This window comes from Acinonyx jubatus, chromosome D4 (genome assembly GCF_027475565.1).
Source record: "Acinonyx jubatus isolate Ajub_Pintada_27869175 chromosome D4, VMU_Ajub_asm_v1.0, whole genome shotgun sequence".
In the NCBI taxonomy this organism is placed as follows: domain Eukaryota; kingdom Metazoa; phylum Chordata; class Mammalia; order Carnivora; family Felidae; genus Acinonyx; species Acinonyx jubatus.
Genome location: NC_069391.1, coordinates 89724505 through 89736994, shown reverse-complemented (window position 1 = coordinate 89736994; position 12490 = coordinate 89724505). Strand labels below are relative to the sequence as shown.

The 12490-nt window shown below is 57.1% G+C and overlaps 1 long non-coding RNA gene across 1 annotated transcript; it reads left to right on the top strand.

Moving 5' to 3' along the window:
• The first annotated feature begins 6935 nt into the window (after window positions 1-6935).
• On the top strand, window positions 6936-11435 carry LOC128312262 (uncharacterized). The gene is made up of 3 exons (XR_008291333.1): window positions 6936-7002; window positions 7818-8104; window positions 8555-11435. It is a non-coding gene; the product is annotated as an uncharacterized LOC128312262 (long non-coding RNA).
• Window positions 11436-12490: the final 1055 nt, after the last annotated feature.

Genomic DNA, 12490 nt, shown 5'->3' with positions numbered 1-12490 from the left:
GCGGGGCCCGTATGCACCTTCCTTCACGGCCACGGTCTTCCCCCCAACGCCACCAACACATACTGGAGTCCCACGGCAGGTCTCGCTTGAATACACGGCAGAGGCTAAGTTTGAGTTTGAGCTTCTTGGCCTTTGTCCTCGATCCCTGTCCCGTGTCACCTGTCATTCCTGATTGTCCAGTTGGGCCATCCCTCGAGAGAGTGATGTGAAGGTGCCAGGCGCTCTTCTCCCCTGGGTGTCCTCCTCTGCCAGAGAGCACCCACTCCGTGTAGACGCTTCTGGGAAGGCTGACGTTACAGTGACTGTTGCACCGTGGGGGTCACCAGAGTGGGACTCAGAGGCTCTGAAAAATGTCCTCCAAAGGCAAACTCCACCAGAAGAGAAAGGTACCCCTGTGCCAGGTCCTGAACGGTGGGGACGTTTCCCAACCTTATTCGCTCGAGGGTGAGGGTCCCAGCAAGGCGGGGCTGGCTGGGGAACGTGGGTCTGCGAGGCTGGGGCAGGGCGGGGGTCCTTGTGGCTGGGGAGGTGGCCGGGCAGAGGAGTAGGGATTGCTGTACCCTTACGGTTAGGGCGATCCCTTACACTGGCGAGGTCCACGGGCGAGCTGTGATCACCAGCAAACCTCGGAGATCGTGGTCTACAAAAGCGAAGGTTCGAGACGTCCGGGTGACCAATGCCAGCAGGGGTCAAGCAGAGCAGGGGAGGGGAAGGCGGGAGGGTTGCCTCAGCACCGACGTCCCTGCCCAGGCTTCCCGTGGTCTGTGACTCCCGCGTGCCCCCCTCTGAGACACACACGCGATCTTGGAGCTCCGTGACGAGCTTGCAACGCTTACTTGACTCATGGCGATGTTAATTCATTTGCCAAGATCGTGAGCGGTTTTCTGTCATCCTCGGGGGAGAAAAGAGCCGGGTGGGGGCCTGGGGGCAGGTGACGCCACCTCCGGCCACAAGCCCTGGTTCCCGGAGTGGAGAAAACTTGACGCCGGAGGAAGGGGATGGGGCCAGCCATCCCCGCCTGGTCACACACGTGCTGCCGGGGAAATGCCTGCCATTCTCTCCCCCTGCTTCCTGTCCCTGCACTCACCGCCCCGTGACTTCGCCTTCCTGCCCGTGTCTGCGACGCTGCTGAGCGCCAAGGGCGCTCGAGGATGCCGGGCGGCCGGTCACCTTTGGAAGTCACGACACAGACCTGGTGTCACGTGTCTCCAGCCAGGGTTCCTCTGCATCTTGGGAGCCAGCAGCGATTCTGAGACCGCTTCTATTTTGGTCCTTGTCTAAGGCCCTGGTTTTACGGAGGTGTGTGTTGTGTGGCCTTCCGTACACAGAGGCCCGAGGGATAGGGTCCGGTTGGGCAGGCTCTGCTGGTCCGGCCGTAGCGGGGCCCTGACCTACTGTGATGCCTTGTGGCGGTTCATTCATTCGTTCACCTACTCAGTTAAAGTTTCTTGCATGGCTGATGTACATCAGGGGCGTTCCTGGGGCAAAAGCCTGGTCCCTGCCCTCACAGCGTCAGGGCCGCTGGCCGGTGAGCCCGGCAGCTGTAACCCTGCAGAATGAGCACGGGGCTGAGACGGGTGGGTTGGAGAGCAAGCCGGGGAGGGCGTGGGTGGGCTGCAGGGAACAGAAGGAAGGGGGTCTATGCCGGGCAGAGGGGTGGCCTCTCGGAGGTCCATGGTGAGGGCCGTGGAGCCCTGTGTGGCTGAGCAGCAAGTATGAGGGGGTGTCTGGGGGAGGAGGTGTCGGGAAAGACACAGAGGCCGTCACGATCGGCCACGTAAAGCCGGTGAGGCTCCAGCTAAGGGCCGAGGGAGCCACTGAGGTGTTTAATGCTCTACTCATCTGGGAAGATTCTACTCATCTGGGTGCCCGGTGGAGAGTGGACTCCAGACGTTGTGCAGCAAGGCAGCCCGTGGGCAGGGTTTCCCGGCCTCTGTGCCGGGATGGAGGCCCCAGGGGGCAGGGGAGGTGGGGAGGGGAGCGGCAGAAGGTGGTGGCAGTCAGCGGAGCGTGTTTATTGTCTGACACCAGGTTCTCCAACCTCGGGGTCTGGGGGGCCACTGGGGGGGCTCGGCAGCTGCACAGGCCCCAAGAGTTTTTCCCAACTTGTCCGTGAGGGAACAAGAGGGTCACCCGAGGACCTGGCTCCGAGCAGCGAAGGGCTGCAGTTAGGGGTGTGGGTTGCGTCCCCAGGGCCCGGAACCCCAGACAGCAAGACCTCGCACGTGGCCGCTCCCGGAATCGAGATGTGGTTCTCTCCACGGAGGGAGCAGCACAGATTGCATTAAGCGGTAATTCTTGGAAGCCAGACGCGAAAGAGCACAGACCGTATGATTCTGTTTGCACAAAATACCGGGTAGGCAAAGCTAATGCATGCTGTTCGACGTCAGGAGGGCTGTTATCCCGGGCTCGGGGCCTGGAAGGGCGCTCGGAAGGTTCCAGAGGCTGTGAGTGTTGTTTCTTTGTGTGGTGCTGGCTTCATGGGTCCGTTCAGTTTGCGAAGAGTCTCCAGGTCGTGATTTTACGCACACACATGCGCGCGCGCACACACACACACACACACCTTCAATGAAAATGTCTTCAAAGGATGAACCTGGGGCTCCCCAGAAATGCCAGCTTGGTGTTTCTAGGTATGTAGGCAGAACTGCTGAACGTAGGTCCTTAGGAACAACAGAACTGAGCCTGCAGCTGTGGGCCGGGGGACAGAGGTGACCAGGTGTGAGCTGGGGGACGGAGGCCCCACACCGGCCTCCTTCCTTCCTGCATCCCCAGGATGCTTTTTGGAGAGGCCCTTGTTGACTCAGAAGCTACAGGCTTAAGCCTTGTGCCGAGAGGTTTAGCCGGGGCTGTTGCTGATGTCTAAACGGCAAAGGGAGTCTGTCTTTCGGAAACAACAGGATTCCGGGCTGGGTCTCCTCTACAGTCTCACCCACAGAGGTTCTCGGGGAATCCAGCAGTGGGAGGCTCTCCAGCTGCCAATGGTGGTGACTTCATTTAAATACAACTTAAAACGTGTCTTCGGAGGGAAGGATGGTTGACCTTGGCCACACAAAGGTCTGACCTCCCCAGCCCAAGCCGCCCTTCCCTGGCAAAGTGTGTTCTCAGGAAACCGTTCACTGTCACCAGCTGTCCCAGCAGTGACGCCCCGTCCACTAGAGTGCCGGCCAGGTGGGGGTGCCAGGCACAGCGATGGGGGACGGGACCCTCTCGGGACACCTGCACTTACACCCAGGAGCTGGGACTTGACTCTAGGCCCCGGCAGGTCCTGTCACCGCCGCCCTCAGAGCAGACCTCAGATCCCCCACTTCTGGTCTCAGAGCTGACACTCGGGCCAGATGGGACCTCATGACTCAGTCCTCACTCCTGGGCACCCGCTGTGCCATAGGGGGGGCAGACGGTGGGCCCCACCAGCATCCCAGGAGTAGAGCAGCAGTAAAGACCCCTCAGGACTCCCCCCGACTCCCCTGGTGACTAACAGGCATGTTCCGGATTGTGGCTTCTCTGTCCACTGTGACCCGGGGCACAAGGACACACACAGACGGGACAGCAAATTACCTTGCCGTCTCAGGGGACTGTCCTCGCAGCCTGGGCCACGCCCACTCACACCACGCCTTCCTCCGGACCTCCGACCACTGCCGGGGCTCTCCCAGCCCCTCTGGACTCCCTCCCAGCCCCCCTTTCCCCAAGACCTGCCCTGTTCCCTCTCACACGTGGAATGACATCCTCAAGCCTCCCTGACCTTCTTCCAGCCATGGACTCATTTGTGCCCGGCCCTCACACAGGAGCACCCTTCCCAGGGCTTTCTGGAAGGTTCTCCCAATGCTGTGTCCTCTGAGAGGACCTACCTGCTGTGTCTTCACTCTTTCCACTGCCTGCCCTTCAGTGATGGCGTTCTGTCCTTCACCATCTTCTGCACGAACACTTTCTGCATCCACACCGTGTGTGGGTACGTCGGGGTCTCCCCACACCGCCAAGCGGTTCTCGGACACCAGCTGGATGTCTGAGAATCCAGCTCGCGTCCGACACGGTCTCCCTGGAGACGGCGTCAGATCCCACACACCAAGGCTCAGTCCTACAAGATGACTCTCCTCACTCCAGATGCCAGCTGTTACCTGAGCTTCAGACTGGGGAAGGCGGGGGGCTACAGACCGGAGGTTCCCATGGCCACCTCCTTGGGCTTCTCCAGTGGCTAGAGAGGCTCACAGAACTCGGGGAAACATGCTACTTACTAGATCACTGATTGATTATAACATGACAGAACTCAGGAGCCTCTGGATGAAGAGACGCACGGGGGTGGCATGGGGAAGGGGTGCTAAGCTGCCATGCCCCCTCTGGGTACTGCCACTCTCCCCGGATCTCCCCGACCGCACTATCCTGGAAGCTATGTGAACCGGTCCTTTTGGGTTTTTACGGAGGCTCCATTATGTAGGCATGGTGATTAGATCACTGACCACTGTGAGTGATTCAGCCCCCAGCCCCCCACCCCTTCCCAGGAGTCATGGGTGGGACTGAAATTTCCAACCTTCTAATCACGTGGTTGGCTCTTTCGGTGGCCAGCCCCCCTCCTTGCGGGGGGGGGGGTGCTCGAAGCCACCTTGTTAACGTAACAGGACAGCTCCGTGGCTCTCACCATGTGGGAAACTCCAAGGGTTTCGGGAGCTCTGTGCCACGAGTGGGGACAAAAACCAAGTAAGTATTTCTTACTGCAAATCACAGCATCACAGCGGCTGTCCTGTTTGCCGCTCTGTCCAGCGCTGCAAGCAAGGGTAGTGCACGGTCTGCCTGTCCCCAGAAGTCTGCTCAAGGGGCAGCGAGTCCCTATGGTCCTGGGACCCGCAGGGAAAGCCCCTGGTGCACAGCGAGCCACTGCTTTGCAGAACGTGCAGCAGCGACGGGTGGTCCAGGCCGGTACTGTCATGGTGCCTGTTGTCTCAGCTGAGCTGGGAACTCCACAGAGGCGATGTGGCCCAGAGGTCACACGCATGTGGATGAGGAGAGGGACAAGGACGGCCCTTGTGTTGGCAGCCCCTCTTCCCATTCCATAGGGAAGACACGAGGGCTGGAAGGAAGTAGGATGTCCCCGGCCCCACAGATGGTGCCCTAAGGAGCTGATGTGGGCGGTCGGCCCGCCCACCTTCGCCCGTCACCCCTGGGAGCCCCTGTGTCGGCTCCCAGGGCAGGAAAACCAAGGATGCGTCTGGCAAGATGCGCAAACAGGTTCAGGTTTACGCTCAGCCACCTTCCATCTCCAGCTGTCCCATCCAACTGAGATACCGACCTACCGCTGACAACGTCACTTAGATCCTGTCATTACTTCTTGCTCCCTCACCCCCATCACTGCCAACTCCAGTATGCACTTTCTGGCCACATTGTCCCCACGTCCCGTAGGCTTGTACCACTCTTCCCGCTAGGGCCATCTTGGGTTGACACTCACTTCCCTTCACTCGCTCTCTGTTGTGACTTCCCTATGTGGCCCGATTAGAGTCCATGGGTTCTTTTTTCAGTAACACATTTGCTAATACCCTGAGCTCCCTTGACCTGCTTTTTATCAACCCGATAGGCAGGACACCTCCATCCTGGGCGAACCCAAATATTGACTTGCTCTGTTTGTGCAGCCACGAAATGAAGACAGTAGCAGAAAACCAAAAACAAAGTAGGTTGATATCACTGGAGACTGGTGATCAACAACTCCAAAGAACATCCTGATTGTACCCTGCCACATGTTTGAAAAGGGATCATATCCAGGACAAAGAACTTGAACCTTTCAACAAGCGAATGACAAAAAAAAATCCAGTTGTAAAACAGACAAGACTTAGACATTCACCAAGGAAGCTATCCCCATGGACAATAAACACACGGACAGGTGCTCAACACCACTGTGCACCAGGGAGAGGCAAACGAAATCACAGTGGCCACCATTGCACGTACGAGAATGGCCGACCTACAAAAGGCTGGAGGTCCAAGTGCTGGTGAGGAGGGAAACCACCAGATCTCACATCCCAAGACAATGAAAACACTAGATCCGCTTGGGAAAACTCTTTGGAAGTTTCTAATAAAATTAAACATGTTGCGTATCCTGTGAGCTGGGGACTGACCCCCAGGTGTATACTTAAGAGAAAATAATGTGTACCTCCACAAAAACTTGTCCATCGATATGAGATGGACTCATGGATGATGAGATAGATGAGAAGCTGTACTCATTGTAACCCAAACCCCAAAACAACTCACATATCCATCAACGGGAAAACAGATAAACCGATCCACTCAAGGGACCTCAACACGAAAGTAAGAAGAAAAAAGAACACCTGATAACACACAGCTTCAGCATGGGTGAATGTCAAAAGCAGAGGTTAAGCGAAGGAGGCCAAATACAGAAAAGCATGTGCTGTATGATGATTCCATCCCGCAAACTCATCAATGCATGGAGCGCTCAGAATGATGGCTACCGCCGGAGGGGGTGATTGAACGTTGCCTCGGGAGGGACTTAAGAGAACTTTCTGGGGAGAGGGAAATGGCCTGCAGCTCGATCGGGGTGGTGGTTACATGGGTGTATACGACTGTCGAAATTCATGAAACTGTATTCCTGAGCTTTGTGCATTTTATTCCACATAAATTACATCTCAATGAAAAATAAAGCCTGCCCAGCGATACCGTAGTCCCGTGGTTATCTTCTACCGGCAGCGAACGACAGTTGTATCGTTCAACATCTTCACACGCATTTCATTTTCAGGTGTGTTTTGTTTTGGTTTGTTCTGTTTTTAGATTTTAACCATTTTCATAGGTATCACAGCTGGCTTCTCTCCCAGAACAATCTATCCAAGAGGTCGAGGCAGAGGTTTAGACCTTTATGACCTAGACTCAGAAATCAACTTGTGCAACTTTCTGTTGGTCACATGGGTCAGCCCTGATTCTTTGTGGGAGGGACCCATGTCCATGACTGTGAAGACCAGGAGGTAAGGATCAGTGAGGGTCATCTGGAGGTTGGCTACCACGTTCACATGGGTGACTTTTTTTTTAGATTTGGCAAATGTGCTGTATCAGAATGAACTATGGCATTTCTCCCAATTGCGTCCGAGTTTATCGGGGGTGCACGTTGGGCAGCTGACACGTTGACGGTCTTCCTGGTGAGGTAAGAACCAAGACTTGCCTGGGACTCACTTCCTCAGGCAACCCCATGTCCAACAAAACTAAATGCGGGCTTCTGGGACATGCAGAATGGTTGCAGAAATATGGGTTATTGTTCTGGGGGCTGGTAACTGGCTTGCTAAATCTGGTGAGTGTGAGGCCAGATCCTTGATCATCCTGTGTGTCCCATAAGCCCTTCGTCTTTTCCACAAGGAGCCACGTCATGGGTTTGGCACTGGGGAATGCAAATTCTGAGGTCTGCAAGGTTCTACATCAATTCCAGTGAGAGACAGCCCCGGTTTCACGCAAATGAATGGCATTCAGGCCCCTAGATCCGTGTACTGATAGCAAGCAGAATAGGTACTGAGGGGGACTTTAGTTTCTTTGCACTTTTCAATGACGAGGACAAGGTGATCTGGTTTTGGTCTTTACTTCCTTTGGTCTTTGGGTTTGAAATTGTCAGAGAATTTAATTTCTCCTGAAGAACGTGCCGATGGGAGGAAATGTTCCCTTAAACTGGGATATTTCTAGAGTTCTTCAAATTATTTGGGGAGCATTTAAATTTTCTATTTCGTATTATTGAGGACTCTTGGTGAACTATTTGAAGGCATGCATAACGGGTACAATGGCTCCGTCTTGGGCACAGAGTGATCTTGGCGCTAATCTAGATAAAGTCTTCTGAATTGTTTCAGAGCTTTGGGGTCAAACTTTTCCTGTTTCTGCCATTTATTGAGCACTTCCTGTCCGTTCGGATGACTACAGGCCACCTCGTCTGCCTCAACTATCTTGGCGTGGGCTCCCCCTGCCAGCACATCACTGCTTCCCTAAGTCAACTGATTCCTGGTTGAGAATCAGCCAGCCCACCTGACTGCAGACACACACCGCGTCGTCAAGGTCGGCCTCATCAGCCACGCGTGTGCTGTTTTGGCCGCAGATGCTGGTTCCTCTGACTGACTTGCCAGATGGCTCAGAACTCACGGTGAGAAATGGTGATGACGTCTATTGGGAGCCCAGGCAAGGAACCCACCAGTGTGTAGCCTCTTCTGATGTTCTCCTATCCCCCTTGGTAGAGAAAGATAGAAGCCACCAGACGGTAAATCGTTTATCCCCTAAACATCCAGCGCACCTGCCCCCATGCAGAGTCACACAACCTGCCTCCTCCCCTTGTTATCCAGAGACGAGCTGCCCTCCTATAAAGCCACTCAGTGCCTCCCTCCGCCCAATACCACCCAGTATTGGGGTCCCTTGTCCCCTCACATCCTCAGCTGGGTTCTTGCAGGAAAATGCGAGGCAGCCTCAAGCGTCTCTTACGAAACGGAAACAGGAGCAAAATGACAAAACTCTACAGGCACCATCTCCCAACTTTGCATTTCCAGGGATTTCTCACAAGACTCGTCTGCACTTTTAATTCTCCTCTTTTTACCCCCAGGCGCTGGTCACCCTCCCTAGTCTGGCATCTGCCCTCACCACTGGGACGTAGCCTTGCCTCTGCGGGGATGGCTATGGGGAACCATCTTCCTGAATCTTGATTGGACGGCCCTGGAGGAGCGGACCTCTCCTCTTTCGGCTGCTGAACTGAGATGGGAAGGCGGCTCGATTCCGGCCATCCTGTGCCCTACACATCCTGCACACCCGGCCGAAATGTTGAGAACGCAGAGCAGAGAGATAGAAAGATGGGCTATTTGGGTCATGGTGGGATTACCAACCCCCTAGCCGTTCTGCCCTCCGTGTGTGAGCCAACAGTCACCTCCATTGTCCACATCGCCTCAGGTCGAGGTTTCAGCGACTTGCAGATCTTTGTGTTCTCTTGGCTTCAACTATTGTTGACTTGCAGACTATGTGCACGTTGGCACCGTGCCGGACTAATCCTCAGAGTCTGGAATGCGCAAAGCTTCAGTACCTAGTTAGGTCAAAGACTCCTTTAGAGCAGGAAGCCTGAAGACCACACTGCGATCTGTCCCCTTACACCTGTTACCCTCCCACATTCCGCACTGGACCGTGTGCTGGCCACACCCATCCTGCTACGCAAGTAGAGACCTGGAGGCCCTCCCTGGTACCCCCTTCTCCCTCACCCTTCCTAGCCAAACCTCCAGCCTAGAAAGTCTCTCTCATGCTGCTTCTCCTCTCGTCCTCATCGCCTGTCCCCCAGGACACGCCATCACCCCTGTCTTCCGGCCCCGGACTCCCCGATCACGTGTCTGCTATCAACCCTCCCCTGTCTCCCTACATGGTCATCGCATGACCCCCCGACCAGGCCTGTTTTCATTCGCCATCACGTCTCCAGAGCCCAGCACTGTGATGTCACCTAGAACGTGCCAGTAAAGACTTGGTGCTCCTGGAGCGGGTCCCTTCCAGAGCGTATGCACCCCCGGGGGCGGGGAGGTGCCTACGCACACAGTGCCGGAGGGTGGCCTAATTTCTCAGGCCTCGTTGTTCCGCAGCCGGAAAGACTGACATTGGTGCAGGCAGTGTCTTGTCTGATCACGTCCCCCTTGGGTACCGGCTAGGTAACAGGCCCTCTGGGCAGATAGAGAGGATGAGGTCCACAGGGCCTGCATCAGGGGCACAGACAGGCCGAGGGAAGCGCCCCTTCACACAGCTGGGTCTCGTAGCAGCTGCACCTAAAAGGGAGGTGGAGACAGAGCACAGAAAGTCATGGTGTCTTCTCCCTGAACAGATATGACTTAAGGAGCCGGCCAGCGGCTCTGTCATCATGACGGCTATACGGCGTCCCTCCACTGTACGTGCCGAGGTCACCGTATGTCATGCTGAGCGGCCCCACCAGCAGGTGCGTTTCCGAGTCAACCTGTGCGGTGAGCCTGGCCTTCGTGGGTGAAGAAGAAAGGGGGCATGGGAATCACAGCCTTGCCCGGGGGCTGGAGGCTGGCTCCCCATCTGCCAGAGCAGCAAAGCACCTGCAGAGAACCATTGGCCCCTCGGTCCAAGCTAAGGGCAGGAGGGAGACGATTCGCAGCCACGGCAAGGGGGGGGCTGGGGAGGCGGCGTCCTCGGGGAGCAGCGCACTCAGGAAAAGGAAGGGGAGAGAAAGTTCACAGGAGAGAAGTGGCTGAGTCTGTGGGGTCTTTGCGGGAGACTGGGAAAGGACCGTTTGGAAGGGGCTTGGACCCCGAGCGGTCCCAAGTGGGGGCATTTCGTTCCACTGTCACGCTTGGCAGAGCTATGACAATTTTGAGTTCAGGCCACCCCACGTTTCTAGGGAAGCGGCACCAACAGAGGCGGGGGCCTTGCCCTCTGACCCGACTGTCCCCAGCACGAGCGAGTGGACTGAGCTGACCCCCGTCACGTGCCGAGACAGAATGTTTCTGTTTTAGTCACTCCGTGGGTCATCGACCACAAATGCACGCACACGCGGGGGCTGGGAGGGATCTGCCCCCTCCCCGTTACTAGAGCACTGGGCCCACCCCCTCCTGTTTTAACTGTCCAAACATGAAAAGACGTTAGTACCTGGAGAATCTTCTCTCTGAGACTGAAGTTCGTTTCCTGACTGCCGACTGGCGTCCGAGCAAGGAGAAACACCTCCAAAGGGACGTCACGCGAGGGAGAAACGTCTTTTCCCTGTAAAGCCTGTTGTGAACGTCACCTTCTTGCCTGGCCCGGTGGGCTGACTGGCCCTGGGTTCTGCTCCCGCGGGCGGCGACCCGTTCGTAGACACACGGGGGGCGGTGATGCGTCTCCGATGTCAGGGGTCCACCTCAGGCACACACATGTAGAATCTGTCATCCCCGGGAGACTGGTGGGGGTGGGGAAGCCTGAGATAATCTGGGAGAATCTTCCAGGCAGCATCTGGTCACAGGAGACGCTCTGGGTCACGAGCCACACCCTCCGGGAGGGTTCCTCTCCTGCCGACTCTGCGTTAGCCGCCGAATCCTACCACCCACCCGTCTCCCCGGCTCTGGGCTGTTTTTACTCTAAACTCAGATGCCTTTGGATCTCTTGCTCCAGTGGCCGTCCGCGTCGTAGGGGAGCCCTAATTCCCTGAGCGTGCAAGAGACAGGCAACATCTGAAGGGAGGCGGGGGAGGGAGAGACAGGGGAGGGAGAGCCACGCCAACACCAGCTTGGCCACTGAGTCACATTTCCTGAAGGAGGCACGGGAAAGTCGCCTTGCAAACCCCAGACTCAAGGTCCTGTCACCAACTCATCCTTCGGTGGGATTAGGACCCACAAACCTGCCACAAACCTGCACTCTGACTTCACCACCCTGCTCTTCAGGGAGCCGTTCGCAAGCAGGTGCACAGCCTGCCCTGGCCCCAGCTACCTTTGGGGCCACCATGCCCCCACTGGACCCCACTGGACAGAGAGAGGCATTCACTTTTCTTCTGTGCTGTCACACTGGCTGGAATCCAGTTGCACGGAAATAAATACGCACCGTACGTGATCCCACCTGGCGGGGAGCCACGTGCTTTGACCAATGGCAGCTGCCGGACGCGGCAAGCGATTCGCTGCAGAGGGCGAGGGGCCCGTGGGGTTCAAGTGAGATGTGCCTCGGCAAGGGGGCCTGGCCGGACAACGACCCACTTTCCACGTCTGCCCCCACCCCCAACGACCGGCTACAATCTGTAGGAGCAGCTGTTTAAACGGACCCTTTCTTGGATGCTGCTTCTCCTCTGGTCCTTCGCGAAGATGTTCAGGGACGCTGGAGACCGGAGCTGGTGCCGCTCGGGCGGGCTTCACCGCGTCAGGGCAGGCCCCCCGGGGACCTCGCTGAGCGCCTCTTATACGAAGTCTGTTGCTGGAAACGGAGCAGGTCAGAGCCGAGGGCCAGAGCCGGGAGGAGTGACGTGCCCACCTCAGGGACCGGTGTGGCCTGGGCAGCCAGGAGGGACACGCACTAACAGGGCTGGACGCCGGACGCCGGCCCCGCTGGCCCGAGATCTCACGAAGGCCAAGCTCCGCTCTTCCGAAGCGGGGGGGAGCTTCCGCACGGCCTGCGTTTGTGCGGTGCCTTGTCATTTGCGAACGCGTTCACCCAGTCACCTCACTGGACTTCAGAATCACGAGAACCGGTGAGGTATGAGTCTTGCCCCCATCACGGCGTCTTGCACTCGCGGCTCATCGGTCTTCCTTTTCCCCGTCGCTGGAGCGGCTGAGGTGCTGTGAGGCGTCTCCATTTCAGAGTGGGGACGGGCCCCTCAGATGTCCTAGCGGACGGGAGCGTTCTGTTTCCCTAACACTTGCCTCCCCGGCGGCCAGGGTTACAGACGGTCCTGCCGTATCAGGACACGCGATGCCTGAAGTGATGTGTGTCCTTGGGCCGAAGGACTGAGCTCGCCTCCGTCCCCGGGCGTGCCAAACCCCACACCGCTTGCCGTCCTCTGGGACGGTGCTCGCCGTGAGCATCGAGA